The sequence below is a fragment of the Mirounga leonina genome, unplaced genomic scaffold (genome assembly GCF_011800145.1).
Source record: "Mirounga leonina isolate KUSES-001 unplaced genomic scaffold, KU_Mleo_1.0 Mir_201, whole genome shotgun sequence".
NCBI lineage: Eukaryota > Metazoa > Chordata > Mammalia > Carnivora > Phocidae > Mirounga > Mirounga leonina.
In genome coordinates this window covers 31,589,661-31,608,674 of record NW_023270504.1, presented here as the reverse complement: position 1 = coordinate 31,608,674, position 19,014 = coordinate 31,589,661, and the positions used below count along the sequence as shown (strand labels likewise).

The 19,014-nt window shown below is 41.7% G+C and overlaps 1 non-coding gene across 1 annotated transcript; it reads right to left on the bottom strand.

Moving 5' to 3' along the window:
• Window positions 1–18,392: 18,392 nt before the first annotated feature.
• LOC118025862 lies at window positions 18,393–18,582 on the bottom strand. The gene has a single exon (XR_004683423.1). It is a non-coding gene; the product is annotated as a U2 spliceosomal RNA (small nuclear RNA).
• Between the last annotated feature and the right edge of the window lie 432 nt (window positions 18,583–19,014).

The following is a 19,014-nucleotide window of genomic DNA, read 5'->3' as shown; positions in this document are numbered from 1 at the left end:
AGGTTTGCACATAGTGACCTTGAGGTGCTGTGGCATTCACAGGTGGACATCCAGCAGGCAGCCGGGTGCATGAGAGCAGCAGAGAGGTCCTGGTAGAGATACAGCTGAGGGAGCCATCAGTGTGAGGATGACTTTGCTGTTGGCTCCCCTGAGGGGCATACGAGGGGAAAAGGGCGGAGGGCTTTCCTTACTGCTTGCTCACATGATGTGGACTGAAGACTTCTTTTTTTTTTTTTTATTCTTAGGTTAATCCCCATACATTACATCATTAGTTTTAGATGAAGTGTTCCATGATTCATTGTTTGTGCATAACACCCAGTGCTCCATGCAGAATGTGCCCTCCTGTGGACTGAAGACTTCTTAAAGTCCTGTGACAGCTCTTTACCAAGGTTCTTCCTGGAACTGTACATAAACAAATACAGAAGTGAATTCACTAATGCATGTATAAAGTGTTGCTCTCCCTGACCTGATAAGCATGTTTATATGATGACAACCAAGTTGTCATTAGCTTTTTTGCAGCTCATCGCATCATCGGTTCATATTGAGCTAATGGATAACTGAAACTTCCAATTTTTAAATACATTCTCAGGCCAAGGGCTCCTCCAACTATTTTTCTGTAATTGGTTTTTGGAACCTGATTACACAATTTTACATTGACCTACTGGAAGATGAGCCCCTCAACCTGCATTAAACAGGCCTCTTTCTGCTGTCAAAATGAAGGTACCTCATGTCAGTATCATTTAGAGAATGTAAAGAAGTTTCAGAAATTTATTTTTTTAAGATTTTATTTATTTATTTGACAGAGAGAGACACAGAGAGAGAGGGACCACAAGCCGGGGGAGTGGGAGAGGGAGAAGCAGGCTTCCCGCGGAGCAGAGAGCCCGATGTGGGGCTCGATCCCAGGACTCTGGGATCATGACCTGAGCCAAAGGCAGACGCTTAACGACTGAGCCACCCAGGCGCCCCAATAAATAAAATCTTAAAAAAAAACAAAACACGAGTGTTTTTATGGATGATTTAAAATTTTTTCCCATGTATACATTTTTGTATTCCTAAAGTCTTCTATACTGAGCATGTATTATTTTTAAAGTAGTATATACAATTAAATATATTAGGTATTATTATATGCTAAATGTGCAAAACTTAAGAAATATGAAAGGATGTGGCACCTGGGTAGCTCAGTCGGTTAAGTGTCTGCCTTCAGCTCAGGTCATGATCCCAGGGTCCTGGGATTAAGTCCTGAATCAGGCTCCCTGCTCAGTGGGGGGTCTGCTTCTCCCTCTACTGCTCCCCTGCTTGTGCTCTCTCTCTGTTTCTCTCTCTCTCTGACAAATAAATAAATAAATAAATAAAATCTTAAAAAAAAAAAAGAAGAAATGCGAAAGGAAAAAAAAGCACCACGCAGAAAAGAAAAACTGCCTGTGAAACCATACCCACAGACTGCTGTTCACATTTCTGTGCTCATCCTTCTAGGCTAGTTTCTCATGTGTAACTTTTATAACTGGGAGAAAAACATCTCTCTCCACTCCAAATGCCCCTTCCCTGTTCCACTCTCACCCTCCTACCTGCTGCTCACCTCTCCTCCACGAACACCTGCAATTGTTTCTCAACTGGTTTCCTGGGGTCCCTGGCTGGCTCAGTCAGAAGAGCATACACCAGCACTTGATCTCAGGGTTGTGCAATACTTATCCCCTGTGCACACCTCTAGTAGGTTCTCATTTTATTGTATGGTTGTAAAGTGTGCATATTCATCCTCACTGAAACCTCGTATACCCCAAGTGCATGTCATAATCTGTGTACCTCCAGCACCGAGATGGTGGCTAATGAATAGTATCTTTGCTGAAGGAATGAAGGAATGCCTGAGTGTGTGTTTGTCTTTCACTCAGCTAATCAACCAATTAGTATTTTCGAAGTATCTACTATGTACTCATCATGTGCAAGGCACTGTGGAGCTGTCAAAAGACTTTAAAATTTTGAATTTTAATACCACAAAGATTTTTTTTTTTGAGTGCTTCTTATTTGCTGTGAGAATATCAAAGAAGTAAAAGACATGGTTTCCAATCTCAAGAGAGACTTCCAATCTTTATAGGGAAATACAACTTTCTTCCATGAAACACATGCAAATAATACAAGCAAATTCCTATTAGTTGTAAAGACAAGTGGAAGAGAAATGGCATAGTGTAATGGAAATAGCACTAAGCTAAGATTGGGAGTCTTGGTTGTCTCCCCCATCTATCATTTACCAGCTGTATAACCCTGGGTAGGTCACTTCATTATCTCCTTGAATCTGTTTTCTCATTTGCTAAAAGATATGCTTTTATTTTTTTTATTACTAAGGTTCCTTCCAACTCTGATTCTCTAATTAAATGGTATGGGATGACTGGAAAGGGAGCATTTATTGTGGTTTAGAGTTTTTGGAAGGAAACTCATGGTGAAGGTGAAATTGAAGCTGAACTTGGGCTATGGGTGAGATTTTGGGTAGCCAGAGAAGAGGCAGAAAGGCTTAAGATATGGGGAACAACATAAACAAAGGAACAGGCAGAGACAGGATTGAGCAAGCATGCTTGTGAGGTGGACTAAACCAGGCTCTCTATTTTAATAGAGAATGTTTGTTAGAGAAGATTGAGAAACAGCTTGGGTAGGTTGCCTAGGGCCAGTAAGGACTTAAGAGAGAGCACTGGAATCAGTGAAGCTATTTTGGGATACTTGGAAAACGCAGGACAGAGGTAGTAGGGGCCAAGATTAGCTTTGCAGCAGTGAGAAGGCAGAGCAATGGTTGAAGAGAAATTTCACAGATAAAATCAGAAAGCTGGCTTGGCTATCCAGTCTGAAGGAAAGGGATGAGTCAAAGACACCTCTTATATTTTATTTTATTTGTTTAAGATTTTATTTATTTATTTGACAGAGCACAAGTAGGCAGAGCAGTAGGCGGAGGGAGAAGGAGAAGCAAACTCCCCGCTGACCAAAGGGCCCGATGCAGGGCTCGATCCCAGGACCCTATCCCAGGACCCTGGGATCATGACCTGAGCTGAAAGCAGACGCCCAACCGACTGAGCCACCCAGGCACCCCAACACCTCTTACATTTTAAATCAGAGAAAGTGAATAAACCAGATTCTGACCCAGGCTCCAACACCTCTAGGAGAGAGGATAGCATGCCCCAGCAGCCTATGCTGTCTGCCTCCTCTGGTGATTTAGGGTTGAGGGTTGTTCTAGCTCTTCTACACACCAAATTTTGCTAAGAACAATTCAGATGCAGTTTTTCTTTTTTGATAAAAATTTTTAGTGTGCTTGGAAGTCCTTTGAGCCTATAATATGTTTGAAACTTCCAAATTTTATCTTAATCAAGAAACTACAGGAGCATCTGGCTGGCTTAGCCTGTAGAGCATGCAACTCTTGATCTCGGGGTCATGAATGCAAGCTCCACATTGGGCATAGAGTCTACTTAGAAAAAGAGAGGCGGGGCGCCTGGGTGGCTCAGTCATTAAGCGCCTGCCTTCGGCTCAGGTCATGATCCCAGGGTCCTGGGATCGAGCCCCGCATCGGGCTCCCTGCTCGGCGGGAAGCCTGCTTCTCCCTCTCCCACCCCCCCTGCTTGTATTCCCTCTCTCACTGTGTCTCTCTCTGTCAAATAAATAAATGAAATCTTAAAAAAAAAAAGAAAGAAAGAAAAAGAGGGGCGCCTGGGTGGCTCAGTCAGTGAAGCGTCTGCCTTCGGCTCAGGTCATGATCCCAGGGTCCAGCGATTGAGCCCCACATGGGCTCCCTGTTCAGTGGGGGGTCTACTCTTCCCTCTGCCCCTCCTCCCTGCTTATGTTCTCTTTAGCTCGCTCAAATAAATAAATAAAATCTTAAAAAAAAAAAAAAAAGGAAGCTAGTCCAAAGGAAGATAGGTACAGAGGTTTTACAATCATCAGGGACTCAAGTTCTTTCTATGGACTCTACCATCCTCAACACACAGTTTCTCTCTCATGATTCCCACAGCCATCACCTCTGATTCCAATCAGCAGGAAGAAGGGGTGAAAATGCTTATGCTCCTTTCTTTTAAGTACACTGGTGGGAAGTTGCACACACCACATTGGCTTACATCTTATTGGCCAGAAACTAATCATGTGACCACCCCTAGCTGCAAGGAAGGCTAGAGATGACCTCTTTATTCTGAGTATTCCTGTGTCCATCTAAAAATCAGGGGTTTCGTTGAAGGGAAGAAGGCGAGAATGAATGTTAGAAGACAATTTGCAATCTCTGCCAAAGGAAGGGATAGAAGCATAGTGATTCCAAACAAATGCCTTGCCTGAATGGTAAATGGTTTTAAATAAACTGGAAGATGGGGCACCTGGGTGGCTCAGTCATTGGGCGTCTGCCTTCGGCTTGGGTCATGGTCCCAGGGTCCTGGGATCGAGCCCTGCATCGGGCTCCCTGCTCAGCGGGAAGCCTGCTTCTCCCTCTCCCACTCCCCCTGCTTGTGTTCCCTCTCTCTGTGTCTCTCTCTGTTAAATAAATAAACTATTTAAAATAAATAAATAAAATATTTAAAATAAATAAATAAATAAATAAATAAATAAACTGGTAGATGTATTTTTTTCCAAGATTTTATCTATTTATTTGAGAGAGAGAGAACAAGGGGGGAGGGGAAGAGGGACAGGCAGACTCCCCACTGAGCAGGGCCCTGGGATCATAACCTGAGCCAAAGGCAGAAGCTTAACACCGACTGAGTCACCCAGGCACCCCCTGGAATATGCATTTAATAAAAACAGAAAATTAGTTTTCTGTTCACAAGGCAGCGAGGTATTGTAGGAAAGTCTTAGAATTGGGAATTAGAAATGCTGAGTTCTACTTCCCCATTCGTTATTCACTAAGCAAGGGACCTTAAGCAAATGAGCTCACTTTCTGAATCTTGGTTTCCCCATGCAAAATGAGAGGGTTGGACTCTATTCCTTTTAAAGGTTTCCCTTTCTATAGATGTTAGAAAGTTGTTTTCTATATGTTGGTCCTAAGATTAGCAGAGGCTGAAAAATAAAAGTGTAGTTAGGTTAGGGTGAAGGATCTTAATGGTTGCTCTCTTAATTTTAGTCAATTTAGGTGATACATGTTCAGATTTTTTTCTTGGTTATTTGCTCTTCAAATATTCTATAAACATTCTATTCAAAATATTTTGGGAATGGGGACGCCTGGGTGGCTCAGTCGTTAAGCGTCTGCCTTCAGCTTGGGTCATGATTCCGGGGTCCTGGGATCGAGCCCCGCATCGGGCTCCCTGCTCGGCGGGAAGCCTGCTTCTCACTCTCCCTCTCCCCCTGCTGTGTTTCCTCTCTCGCTGTGTCTCTCTCTGTCAAATAAATAAAATCTTTTTAAAAATAAATAAATAAAAATAAAATAAAATGAATTAATGAAAATGAAAGAATAGAGATTTGTAAGAGCATCTGTTGGATATTATTTTCTTTTCAAACTGGATTCCTTCTATACATCCCTAGCAGATCTGAGGCAAACTTTCAAAGTAGGTAAGTATATTTCTGACATATCTCACTCTTCTACATTCTTTTAAACACTCTTCTCCATTCTCTAAGCCCTCAATATCCTCAAATTGTTCTATTTCCACCCTGGGTGAGAGAGACACTATATTATGAGGCAATTCATACTATGATAGTAGCAACTTCTTGTATTATCCCTTCATTTCCATTTTAAAAGGGTAGCTCCTTGAAAGGACAATGCTTAACCCTCAAAATGAATTTCTATTCTACAGTGAATAGAATTGCAGGCTTCTTGACACCCAGAGGTATCTGAGAATTGTTTGTCTGTCTGTCTGTCTGTTTGTAGAGGGAAGGGTGGTGGTGGTATCCCTCAAATCCCACTATTCTGGTCATCCCCCGTTGTCCATCAGAAACCCAGCATTTTAGAGACTTTGGGCCTAGATCTAGGAATAGTTTTCCTATTTTAGACTGAATGGTATTTATTAGAATATAGCAAGCTTTGGGCGCCTGGGTGGCTCAGTCGGTTAAGCGACTGCCTTCGGCTCAGGTCATGATCCTGGAGTCCCTGGATCGAGTCCCACATCGGGCTCCCTGCTCGGCGGGGAGTCTGCTTCTCCCTCTGACCCTCCCCACTCTCATGTGCTCTCTCTCATTCTCTCTCTCTCAAATAAATAAATAAAATCTTAAAAAAAAAAAAGAATATAGCAAGCTTTTTGTACATATACTTTGCATATTACTATTTTTGTATCTCAATTATATCTAAAAGAGTGAAATAGGTAATCAAAATGAAACAATGGGCCATAAGGGATCAATCCTCTTTTCTTTTTTCTTTTTTAAAAAGATTTTATTTATTTATTTGACAGAGAGAGCAAAAGCAGGGGGAACAGTAAAGGGAGAGGGAGAAGCAGGCTCCCTGCCAAGCAGGGAGCTCAACACGGGGCTCAATCCCAGGACCCCAGGATCATGACCTGAGCCGAAGGCAGATGCTTAACTGACTGAGCCACCCAGGTGCCCCTCAATCCTCTTTTCTGAAGGAGCAAAGCAAAATTACATGGTTTTAGACAATTCTAAGAATAGATTACATTAGTAAATTTCTAATATGTAGAGAATGCACATACACCCACCCATGCACACACAGAATTCATAAACTGAGAATAAGAAGTATGTCACAAAGGGCATCTGGGTGGCTTGTTCGGTTAAGCACCTGACTCGATTTTGGCTCAGGCCATGATCTCAGGGTCGTGGAATTGAGCCCCATGTTGACTCCATGCTCAGTGGGGAGTCTGCTTGAGATTCTCACTCTCTCACTCTCCCTCTGCCCCTCCTTCTCTCTCTCAAATAAATAATAATAAATAAATTTTTTTTAAAGATTTTATTTATTTATTTGACAGAGAGAGACACAGCAACAGAGGGAACACAAGCAGGGGGCGTGGGAGAGGGAGAAGCAGGCTTCCCACGGAGCAGGGAACCCGATGCGGGGCTCGATTCTAGGACCCTGGGATTATGACCCGAGCCGAAGGCAGACGCTTAATGACTGAGCCACCCAGGCGCCCCTAAATAAATATTTTTAAAAGAGAATCATGTCGGGCGCCTGGGTGGCTCAGTCATTAAGCGTCTGCCTTCAGCTCAGGTCATGATCCCAGGGTCCAGGGATCGAGTCCCACAACGGGCTCCCTGCTCAGCGGGAAGCCTGCTTCTACCTCTCCCACTCCCCCTGCTTGTGTTCCTGTTCTCGCTGTCTCTCTCTGTCATATAAATAAATAAAATCTTTAAAAAAAAAAAAAAAAGAAAAGAATCATGTCAAAGGGAGTTAGGCTTCATGTTCTATCTAATGGAAAGCAATTGAAATAGAGCTTCCCTGGCCTATTGCCTAAAACCAAGGCAGGAAAATGCTAAAACTGAAGGAAAGTCTACTTAAAAGGAGGGCACACATCATTGGTGAGGAAAAGGAAGTAGGAAATGGTCACGAATCTGTGGCTTTCCTGGACCAGCTCTGAGCAGGCCTGTTATGGATGGTGGAGAAGCATGGCTGGGGGACCAGCTGCCCAGGCAACCAACCAGAGCTCATGCATAAGTCTTTGTGGTCAATAAACTTAGGAACTGGGCACAGGGAAGAAAAAGGGCTCCCTCTCTTCCCTCACAATCTGCAGGAGACTCCCTTTCTCTTCCCACTCTAGTCTAATATTTCTTACTAAAGCCAGATCCAAAAGGGAAGCCTAAATGTTAATTTCAACTGATTTTCTGTTCCCAGGGGACTCGAGACCACAGGCTGAAACCTGACTTTCTGGCCCCTGGAGAACAACCACCAAGCAGCAGAGAAGGTATGATAGTAAACTTTAGGAATTTGTCTCTGCCAAAATTAGAATAGAACTGAATTTATGTCAAGAATTTGGGGGGACGCCTGGGTGGCTCAGTCATTAAGCATCTGCCTTCAGCTCAGGTCATGGTCCCAGGGTCCTGGGATCGAGCCCCGCATCAGGCTCCCTGCTCTGCAGGGAGCCTGTTTCTCCCTTTCCCACTCTCCCTGCTTGTGTTCCCTCTCTCGCTGTGTCTCTCTGTGTCAAACAAATAAATAAAATCTTAAAAAAAAAAAAAGGATTTGGGGATATCCTCCAGTGAATAAAGGGTTAGGTCCATCAGACCTAAAGCAAAATTTGATTCAGTTCAGTTTAATTCAATTAATTCTCCTCAAAAAGCATATAAGCACCTACTATATGTGAGGAGCTGTATTAATTTTAAGGAACACAGAGGTGTATCAGTTATGGATATTGTCCTCAAACAACTTGGAAATCAGTAGAAGACAGATACATAATTCACATGAACTACGAAGGGTTCTCAGTACTAAGGCAAGTAGAGGGTATGATACTGTACCAAGAAATGAATCTAGTAAGCAATAAGAAAGGCATTCTGCGAAGGGTCAGAGTTTACTGCCAGTCAGTACGGTTGCACGCTATTTGGAAATAATAGGATCTTCCCATCCCAGAGTGGTTGTGTGGCCAGTGATATGATATAGAAACACATACCTGTGATTTGAATTCACAAACCACCATCGGCATTCCCCAAAGTCACTCAGACTCCTACACTGTATAGTCTAGAAACAAATGTTTTCCAGGTGATCTAGACCGTTGCTGTGGAATAGAAATGCTTTTTTAAAGAAAAGCTCTGGGGCGCCTGGGTGGCTCAGTCGTTAAGCGTCTGCCTTCGGCTCAGGTCAGGGTTCTGGGGTCCTGGGATCGAGCCCCGCATCGGGCTCCCTGCTCAGCGGGAAGCCTGCTTCTCCCTCTCCCGCTCCCCCTGCTTGTGTTCTCTCTCTCTCTCTCTGTGTCAATTAAATAAATAAAATAAAATCTTAAAAAGAAAAGAAAAGCTCTGAACTGGACAAACTCTTGGAGCTGCAGCAGACCTTCTGCTAGGGGTTGTGGTTGGTGACAAGTGGTAGGCACGGATGGTTCATACTGGAGGGGTATGGTGGGGTCCCATCCAGCATGCAGGCTCTGGAGCAGCTTGCCCGGGTTGAAACTTGGCTTCCCCACTTACCTACCTGCTCTGTGATTGGAGCAAGTCACTTAACCCCTCTGTGCTTCAAATTCCTCAAGACCCACGATGAGTATCTCAAGTATCTTAAGGCCCATGATGAAAGGGGAGGAAAGAACTTTTTACTTATTTTTAAAGATTTTATTTACTTATTTGAGAGAGAGAATGAGAGAGAGAGAGAGAGCATGAGAAGGGGGAGGGTCAGAGGGAGAAGCAGACTCCCCGCCAAGCAGGGAGCCCCATGCGGGACTCGATCCCGGGACTCCAGGATCATGACCTGAGCCGAAGGCAGTCGCTTAACCAACTGAGCCACCCAGGCGCCCCAGGAAAGAACTTTTTAAAATACCTCCTATGTGCTGCATATATGAAGGGTATTATGTTCCGTTTTACATAAGAAGAAATTAAGGCTCAAAGAAGTTAAATATTTTTTCAAGAATACACAACCAGGGATGCCTGGGTGGCTCAGTTGGATTAAACATCTGCCTTCAGCTCAGGTCATGATCCCGGATCCTGAGATCAAGTCCAGCATGGGGCTCCTTACTCAGCGGGGAGCCTGCTTCTCCCTCTGCCTGTCGCTACCCCTGCTTGTGCTCTCTCTCTCTCTGGCAAATAATAATTAAAAAAAAAAAAAAATCTTGGGCGCCTGGGTGGCTCAGTTGGTTAAGCGACTGCCTTCGGCTCAGGTCATGATCCCGGAGTCCTGGGATCGAGCCCCGCATCGGGCTCCCTGCTCGGCAGGGAGTCTGCTTCTCCCTCTGACCCTCTCATGCTCTATCTCATTCTCTCTCTCAAATAAATAAATAAAATCTTTAAAAAAAAAAAAATCTTAAAAAAAAAAATACACAACCAGCAGAATAGGCAAAACTTTTTTTGAGTTTTTGCCTAGGGTGGGGGTGGGGGGGTAAGGGGAGAGTATTGGGTAAAGGGGGGAGCCTGCTAACAGGTATGAGATTTCTTCTAAGGATGATGAAAATATTCTAAAATTAATTATGGTGATGGTTACACAACTCTGGGACTATAATAAAACCATTTAGTTGTACACTTTATTTATTTTTTAAAGATTTTATTTATTTATTTGACAGATATAGACACAGCAAGAGAGGAAACACAAGCAGGGGGAGTGGGAGAGGGAGAAGCAGGCTTCCCGCTGAGCAGGGAGCCCGATGCGGGGCTTGATCCCAGGACCCTGGGATCATGACCTGAGCTGAAGGCAGACGCTTAACGACTGAGCCACCCAGGCGCCCCAGTTGTACACTTTAAATACGTGAATTATGGTATGTAAATTATGTCTCAATAAAGTGGTTAAAAAAAAAGAGTGCACAGTCAAGAAGCATCAAAGTCTGGTTCAGACTTGGGCCAGGAGCAAGGCCAGCTCTTTCTATTACATCACACCATCTCTCACACAAACCTTGGTGCATGGACAATCTCCTGACATAGGACGCTTTGCACAAAAAATTTCCTTAACTCCAAAGATGGGAGGAAAAGGACCATACTTAGATGCCTAAGGAGATGAAGGGGATAAATCATCAGGCCTTCTTGGTTCTCAGGGTTTTCTTAGAAACACCTAGGAGATTGGGCCCCACCCCAATCCCACCTCTGGAGGGGGGCTCAGCCTACAGGCTGTAAAGGCAGGTTCCCTGAGAGACCCTCAGAAAACAGGAAGCGGGCATGGAAGTGAGTTAGCTATTGTAAGCTCAGAACCTGTGTGCTGTCTGTTGACTCTTATTTTTGAGTTTCCATTGTTTATTTTCCTTTTGGCTTCCCTGAATTTTTAGGAAAGTTCCTTTGGCAAATTCCCACTAGACCCGAACTATGTTAGGGAAAGAAAGGAAGAAGCCTTGGTGTTTTTCCACACTTGGATCAGAGGGGAAAAGGGAGGAGGCTTGCTACCACCATCTCAAGTCCTTGCAGACAACCTAGGCGACCAGAATCAGCATGACCTGGATCTAGCCCCTCAGGTGTACCAATGAAGAGCAAAGTTCAAGTACACGGGGGACACTTCTGTGGCCTCACCACCGTGTCTGCTCTGTGAAGAGGGAGGAGATGCTCAGGTTGTTCCCTTAATGACATGGGCAGCACAGCAGAATGGTGGTCATCATTGTTGCATTGGCAAATTCACTCCCTTAGCTCAGGAGAATGAAGTAGAGTCCAGGTTTATTCAATTTATTTGATTAAGGAGACGGAATCTAGAAGTTAGTATTATGTTGAAAGCAGAACTACCAATACCAGTACTTTAAATGCTATTTAGTTAGTAATTATTTTGTTTGTACCTTAAAAAAAGCGGGGGGGACGCCTGGGTGGCTCAGTCGGTTAAGCGTCTGCCTTCGGCTTGGGTCATGATCCCAGGGTCCTGGGATCGAGCCCCACATTGGGCTCCCTGCTCAGTGGGGAGTCTGCTTCTCCTTCTGCCTGTTGCTCCTCCTGCTTGTGCTCTCTCTCTCTCTCTCCTTCTCTCTTTGACAAATAAATAAATAAATAAATAAATAAATAAATAAATAAATAAAATCTTAAAAAAAAAAACAGCTTACAAGAGCCATGTTCTTTCTTTTTTTTAAAAAAAGATTTTATTTACTACCATACGACCCAGCAATTGCACTACTGGGTATTTACCCCAAAGATACAAATGTAGGGATCCGAAGGGGCACATGCACCCCAGTGTTTATAGCAGCAATGTCCACAATAGCTAAACCGTGGAAAGAGCCAAGATGCCCATCGACAGGTGAATGGATAAAGAAGATGTGGTATATACACACAATGGAATATTATGCAGCCATCAAAAGGAATGAGATCTGGGGCGCCTGGGTGGCTCAGTTGGTTAAGCGACTGCCTTCAGCTCAGGTCATGATCCTGGAGTCCCGGGATCGAGTCCCACATCGGGCTCCCTGCTTGGCAGGGAGCCTGCTTCTCCCTCTGACCCTCCCCCCTTTCATGTGCTCTCTCTCTCTCATTCTCTCTCTCTCAAATAAATAAATAAAATCTTAAAAAAAAAAAAAAAGGAATGAGATCTTGCCATTGGCAACGACGTGGATGGAACTGGAGGGTATTATGCTGAGCGAAATAAGTCAATCAGAGAAAGACATGTATCATATGACCTCACTGATAGGAGGAATTCTTAATCTCAGGAAACAAAGTGAGGGTTGCTGGAGTAGTGGGGGGTGGGAGGGATGGGGTGGCTGGATGATAGACATTGGGGAGGGTATGTGCTATGGTGAGTGCTGTGAATTGTGTAAGACTGTTGAATCACAGACCTGTACCTCTGAAACAAATAATACATTATATGTTAAAAAAAAAAAAAGAAGAAGATAGTAGGAAGGGAAAAATGAAGGGGGGAAATCGGAGGGGGAGATGAACCATGAGAGACTATGGACTCTGAGAAAGAAACTGAGGCTTCTAGAGGGGAGGGGGGTGGGGGGATGGGTTAGCCTGGTGATGGGTATTAAAGAAGGAACGTACTGAATGGAGCACTGGGTGTTATATGCAAACAATGAATCATGGAACACTACATCAAAAAAATTAATTGATTAATTTAAAAAAAAGATTTTATTTATTTGAGAGAGAGAGCACGAACAGAGGGGAGAGGTGGAGGAAGAGGGAGAAGCAGATGCCCCGCTGAGCAAGGAGCCCGATGTGGGACCCAGGACCTGAGCCGAAGGCAGACGCCTAACCAGCTGAACCACCCAGGCGCCCCTTAACAGACATGTTCTTGAAAGAGTTGTGTAGGAGTCAATCATTTATTAAACATTCAAGAAAAAGATGCTGAAATGTAAAGAAATGTTGCAGTTAATTGTTTTGATGAAAATACTCACCAGTTAAAATTTTTTCTTTACACTTTTATTTTCCAAATGTTTCACAAATAAGCATGACTTTCACAATAGGGTAATATTATTTGTAAGTTTAAAAATTAAAAGAATAGGGGCGCCTGGGTGGCTCGGATGGTTGAGCGTCTGCCTTCGGCTCAGGTCATGATCCCAGGGTCCTGGATCGAGTCCCGCATCGGGCTCCCTGCTCCGCGGGAAGCCTGCTTCTCCCTCTGCCTCTGCCTCTCTCTCTCTCTCTCTCTCTCATGAATAAATAAATAAAACATTTAAAAAATAAATAAATAAATAAAATTAAAATTAAAAGAATAGCTCTAGTTTTTGAATTTTCTAATCTTTTTAAAGAAGCATGTATTTTTCTTATAGTAAACTATTTTAAAAATAACCACAAACTTAAATCTTTCATAAACTTGAATCTTTAAAAATGAATTAAGGGTGAAACATGTATTAGCTGTCCCATTTATCTCTACATAGCCTTAATATTCAACATTGACACTGACAGTCAGTACCATCCAGATGTCTGAGTGTGGCCAGTGAGGCTTGACCATCCTTTTGAGGCTGGACACAGGTCAAAACTGGTAGCCCTTTGGTTTCTGGACTCAGCCAATACTAAAGCCTGAATCCATATTGGTAGCTATCTGTAACATAGCCTTTTCACCTCTGGAAAAGTCTGACAGAGCTGGCCAAAGATGCCCTCCACTATTGTGTTGCTTGAGCCAAGCGGGTTTGTTTGCTGCTTCTGTGACTCAGTGTTACAGAATGTTACTTAAAGCGGAGTTTCTGTGCACAGCTCACTCCGCTCTGGTCCTGTTTACTACACAGCAGTTGTTCGTCTGTATTCCTCTTAGTCATCCCCTGGATGTCTTGCTCAGCTAATGGAATTGCAAAAGAGCTCTTCCTATGCAGGGAAACCAGTTATGTTCTTGCACCTTTTGCCAGTGATCTTGTCTTGTTCGTTAAGTAAGCATGACTCAAGAGTGAAGTTGATGAAACTGTTAAGAAATGAGATATGAAGTCCAAGGAAGGCAGAAGTCATACAAACATAAAGCCTCATAAAACCTTATCTTAGCAATGTAGGTCTTTAACATATTTTGAAATCATATGCCGGCTATGGTGATGTCACGCATGCTGTACCTGCCAGCTCCCCAAAAGGCAACGCGGTCCTTCCTCAGCATGTTTGCTCTTAGATTTTCGCTAGTTGGAGGACTGTTTTCAGATCTGAGTTGCTTACTAATATCCTTGGCTTTTTGGAGGATTTTCCTGGCATATCTTGTCATAGCTCCTGTATATTTTATTGTTAGTCTGATCTGACTTTTCTTTTCTTTTTTCTTTTTTTAAGATTTTATTTATTTATTTGAGCAGGGAGCCCAATGCAGGGCTCGATCCCAGGGATCATGACCCTGGGATCATGACCTGAGCCGAAGGCAGACACTTAACCAACTGAGCCACCCAGGCGCCCCTGGCCTGACTTTTCAAAACAGACTGCTAATGTCTGATGATTAGACACTGAAAGTTTGATTAAATGTAGTATAATGGAAAGAATAACAAAATGGGAATTAAGAAGCCAGGATTTTTGGCTCAACTTTTCCCCCAATATTTTATTATGAAAAATTTCAAACATACAGAAAAAAACAGTTGAAAGAATTATACAGTGAACATGTATATACTTGTTACCTATATATATATTCTACAGTTAACATTTCACTTTATTTGCTTTATCATTTACCTATCCATCTAACCATGTATCGATTGATCTTATTTTTTTATATATTTCAAAGTAAGTTGCAGACATCAGTATACTTCACCTCTAAACACTTCAACCTGCATATTAATAACTAGAGTTCAATAGCTGTTTCTGATTCTTTTTATTGGGGTAAAATTTATATACAGTGAAATAAACAAACTTAAGTGTTCTATCCAATGAGCTTTGACAAAAAGACACCCCTGTAACCCAAACTTCTAACAAGAATATAGAATATTACCTTTATCCCAGAAAGTTCCCTCAAGCCCTTTCTAGTTGATCCGAATGTCCACCCTCCCAGAAGCAACTGGTCTTCTGATTTCTTTTCAACACAGATAAATTCTGCCTGTTCTAGAACTTCATCTAAATGGACTCAGACTGTATGTGATATTTGCATAAGGCTTCTTTCATTCAGCATGATGTTTTTGAGATTCATTTATTCATTTATTCATTTATGTTGTTACATATTTGTTTCAATATACTATAGTTTCTATATTTATTCTCCTGTTGATGGATATTTAGGTTATTTCCTGTTTGGAGCCATTATGAATAAAACTGCTATGAGCATTCTGGTACAAATTTTTTTGTGTACATATGCTTTCATTCCTCTCAGATTATAAAAGAGGCATTGTTAAATGCCGCTAAAACTTTTCCCAATGTAATGATACCATTTAACACGCCACTGACAGTATTTGAAAGCTCTAGTTGCAGGGCGCCTGGTGGCTCAGTCGGTTAAGCTCTTATAGTAAACTATAGTAAGCTCTTATAATAAACTATAAACCTTCAGCTCAGGTCATGATCACAGGGTCCTGGGATCGAGCCCCGCATCCAGCTCCCTGCTCAGCGGGAAGCCTGCTTCTCCCTCTCCCGCTCTCCCCGCTTGTGTTCCCTCTCTCGCTGTGTCTCTCTCTGTCAAATAAATAAATAAAATCTTAAAAAAAAAAAAAAGAAAGCTCTAGTTGCTCCAAGTCCTCATCAACATTTAGTGTTGTCAAGTTTTTTTAATTTGATAGGTGCATAGTGGTATTGGATTGTGGTTTTAATTTGCATTTCCCTAATGATTAATGATTTTGAGCGTCTTTTCCTGTGTTTCTCTTTTACATATCTTTCTTTGTGAAGTGTCCCTTCAAATATTTTGTCCATTTTTTAATTGGGCTGTTTGTTGTTTATTGAGTCATAGGCATTCTTTATACATTCTGGATACAAGTCCTTTGCATATATATAAATATGTATATTTATATATGTCATATACATATAAAACTTTTTATTTTGAAATAAGTTCAGACTTCCAAAATGTCACAAAAATGACATTGAGAATTCCTGTATACACTTTGCCATATTCCCCATGTTAACAGCCTTACCCTACTGCTTTATCAGTTATTCTCTCTGTATATATATATATACACATACATGTATACATATATAAGTATAGATAGAGATATACATATATAAATACAGATAGATGGATTAAAAATAATTTCTGATATGTAAATTGTAGGCATGATGCCTTCTTACCTCTAAATTCTTCAGTGTTCATTTACTTTTTTTTTTTTAAAGAACATTCTCTTATATAACAGCAGTACAATGATCAAATTTAGGAAATTGATGTTGACATAATACTATTACCTAAACTTTGACCCTACTCAAATTTTACCAATCATCCCATTAATGTCCTTTATTCTATCTGGGGTCACATATTTCATTCAGTTATGATGTGTCTTTAGTCTCCTGTAATCTGGAACAGTTCCTCAGTATTTCTTTGTCTTTTATAACCTTGACACTTTTCAAGAGTACAGGCTAGGTATTTTATAGAATTTCCCTCATTTTGGGTTTGTTTGATGTTTAGAATGAGGTTATGTATTTTTTGGCAGGAATACCACAGAAGGAAGGTTGGGTCCTTCTCAGTGCATCCCATCAGGCAGTAAATGATGTCCATTTGTGCCGTTACTGGTAATGTTAATTTTGGTCATTCAGTTAGGATAAAATCTGCCATATTTCTCCACTGCGAAGTTACTATTTTCCTATTTGTAACGAGTAGGTATCTATTAGAAATATGTTTTGCATATTCTTTTCTCAGTATGTGGCTTGCTTATTTTTTTAACAGTATCTTTTGATGAGTAGGAGTTTTAAATTTTGATGAAGTTGAATTTGTCAATTTTTTATAGTTGTTGCTTTTTGTGTGCTAACAAATATTTATCTACCTTCAAGTCACACAGATATCCTTTTGTGGTTTTTTTTCTAGAAGCTTTATAGTTTTTCTTTTTAAGATTTATTTATTGGGGCGCTGGGTGGCTCAATTGGTTAAGCAGCTGCCTTCGGCTCAGGTCATGATCCCAGCGTCCTGGGATTGAATCCCGAGTGGGGCTCCCTGCTCAGTGGGAAGACTGCTTTTCCCTCTCCCCAAACCCTGCCACTACTTGTGCTTGCTCTTCCTATCTTTTTCTCTCTCAAATAAATAAGTCTTTTTATTTACTTATTTATTTGAGAGAGAGAGAGAGAGCCTGAGGGGCAGGGAAGGGCAGAAGGAGAGGAAGAGAATCCTCAAGCAGACTCCCTGGTGAGCACTGAGCCCGACTCTGGACTCGATTCCAGGATCCTGAGATCACGATCTGAGAGAAATCAAGTCTGTTGCTTAACCAACTGAGCCACCTAGGCGCCGCTATTGTTTTGTTTTGTTTTTTTAAAGATTTTATTTATTTATTTGAGACAGAGAGAATGAGATAGAGAGAGCATGAGAGGGAGGAGGGTCAGAGGGAGAAGCAGACTCCCCGCCGGGCAGGGAGCCCGATGTGGGACTCGATCCCGGGACTCCAGGATCATGACCTGAGCCGAAGGCAGTCGCTTAACCGACTGAGCCACCCAGGCGCCCTATTGTTTTGTTTTTTATATTTTGGTCTCTAATCCATCTCAAATTAGTCTTTGTGAATGGTGTAAGGTAGGGTCAGGTTCATTTTTCCCCCTATGGATATCTAGTTATTCCAGCACCATTTGTTGAAAATAATTTCCTAATTGGATTGCTTTGGCACCTTCACTGAAAATCAAATAACTGCATACATGTGGGTCTAGTTTTGAACTCTCTTATTTTCTTTCTTTGTTATATTTGATTATCCTTATGTCTAGGCCCCATTTTTAAACTAATTTTATAACTGGTCAATTCAACATAATCTCTCTGGGCCTCAGTTCCTCATTTACACAATGAATTATTGTAGCTACCTGATTTGTGAGGCCTCATATTTATAAAATCCTGTAGTTCTTGGTTCTTAGCACTGCACCATCCTATTTGTGCCAATAATTTTTTTGTATTGATTCTATAGCTTGCTGGTTTCGAAAGAAGTTTGATCAGTGTAAGGAATGTGTAAATTCCCTCTCTTTCCCATAACTCTGGTGTCTCATTTCTGCCTCATAATTTCAGAAAAATGGTTTGCATTATTTGATATTGGCTAGAACTAGTAACAGATCCTGCTGTGTCTGCTGGTTTCTCTGGTAGAAATGTCTTATAAACAGAGACACCTGCCAAAAGTTAGGACCAGCTATGACAATTGGGTAGTCTATAAACAGGATAACCACATAATTTATCTTGCAAATGAGGGCACTTTTGAGATTGAAAGGGATCATAATCATCATACAATCTTATATATTAGTAATTATATATCATATATTAATTCTATAGTTTATTATACTAATTATATTTTATTATATTGTTTATTATAATTTCTATATGATATATTTTATTATATTATTAAATTATTAATCATATTTTATTGTATATTAATTATCTATAATGTGATTATAAATAATTATAAGATTGTATGGTTATTATTATTTTGTCCCCAACGGGGGGGGGGACCATGCCTGGAAGGACCACAATACCTGGTCGGTGTGTGGAGTGGACAGAACAAGCTCCTTTTTAATCTCCCTTCTCCAAAAATCCATTCAATATGTTGTCCTTGGATAGCAGATGTATCAGATATTAAGCTTATAAGAACAGATACCACACTTGATCTTAGCCAAAGGCCGAGAAGCCTTGAAACTGGTAATTATTAATAACTGTGCCTGGTCAACAGGTGTAAATCAGGAGTGCCCTGGAATGTATAGGAGCCCTGTCAATAAACCTCTTAGAACTCAAAGTCATTCATTCAATAGCCATTTTTCGGGGCGCCTGGGTGGCTCAGTTGGTTAAGCGGCTGCCTTCAGCTCAGGTCATGTTCCCAGTGTCCTGGGATCGAGCCCCGCGTCGGGCTCCCTGCTCAGCGGGGAGCCTGCTTCTCCCTCTCCCTCTGCCTGCCTCTCTGCCTACTTGTTCTCTCTCTCTCTCTGTCAAAATAAATAAATAAAATCTTTAAAAAAAAAAATTCCATTCAATAGCCATTTTTCAAATGGTTAAGTGTCAGGCTCTGTATTGGGTGCTGGAGGGTCTAAGACAAACTGTGATTCCTGCCCTAAGGAGATTTCAGTATA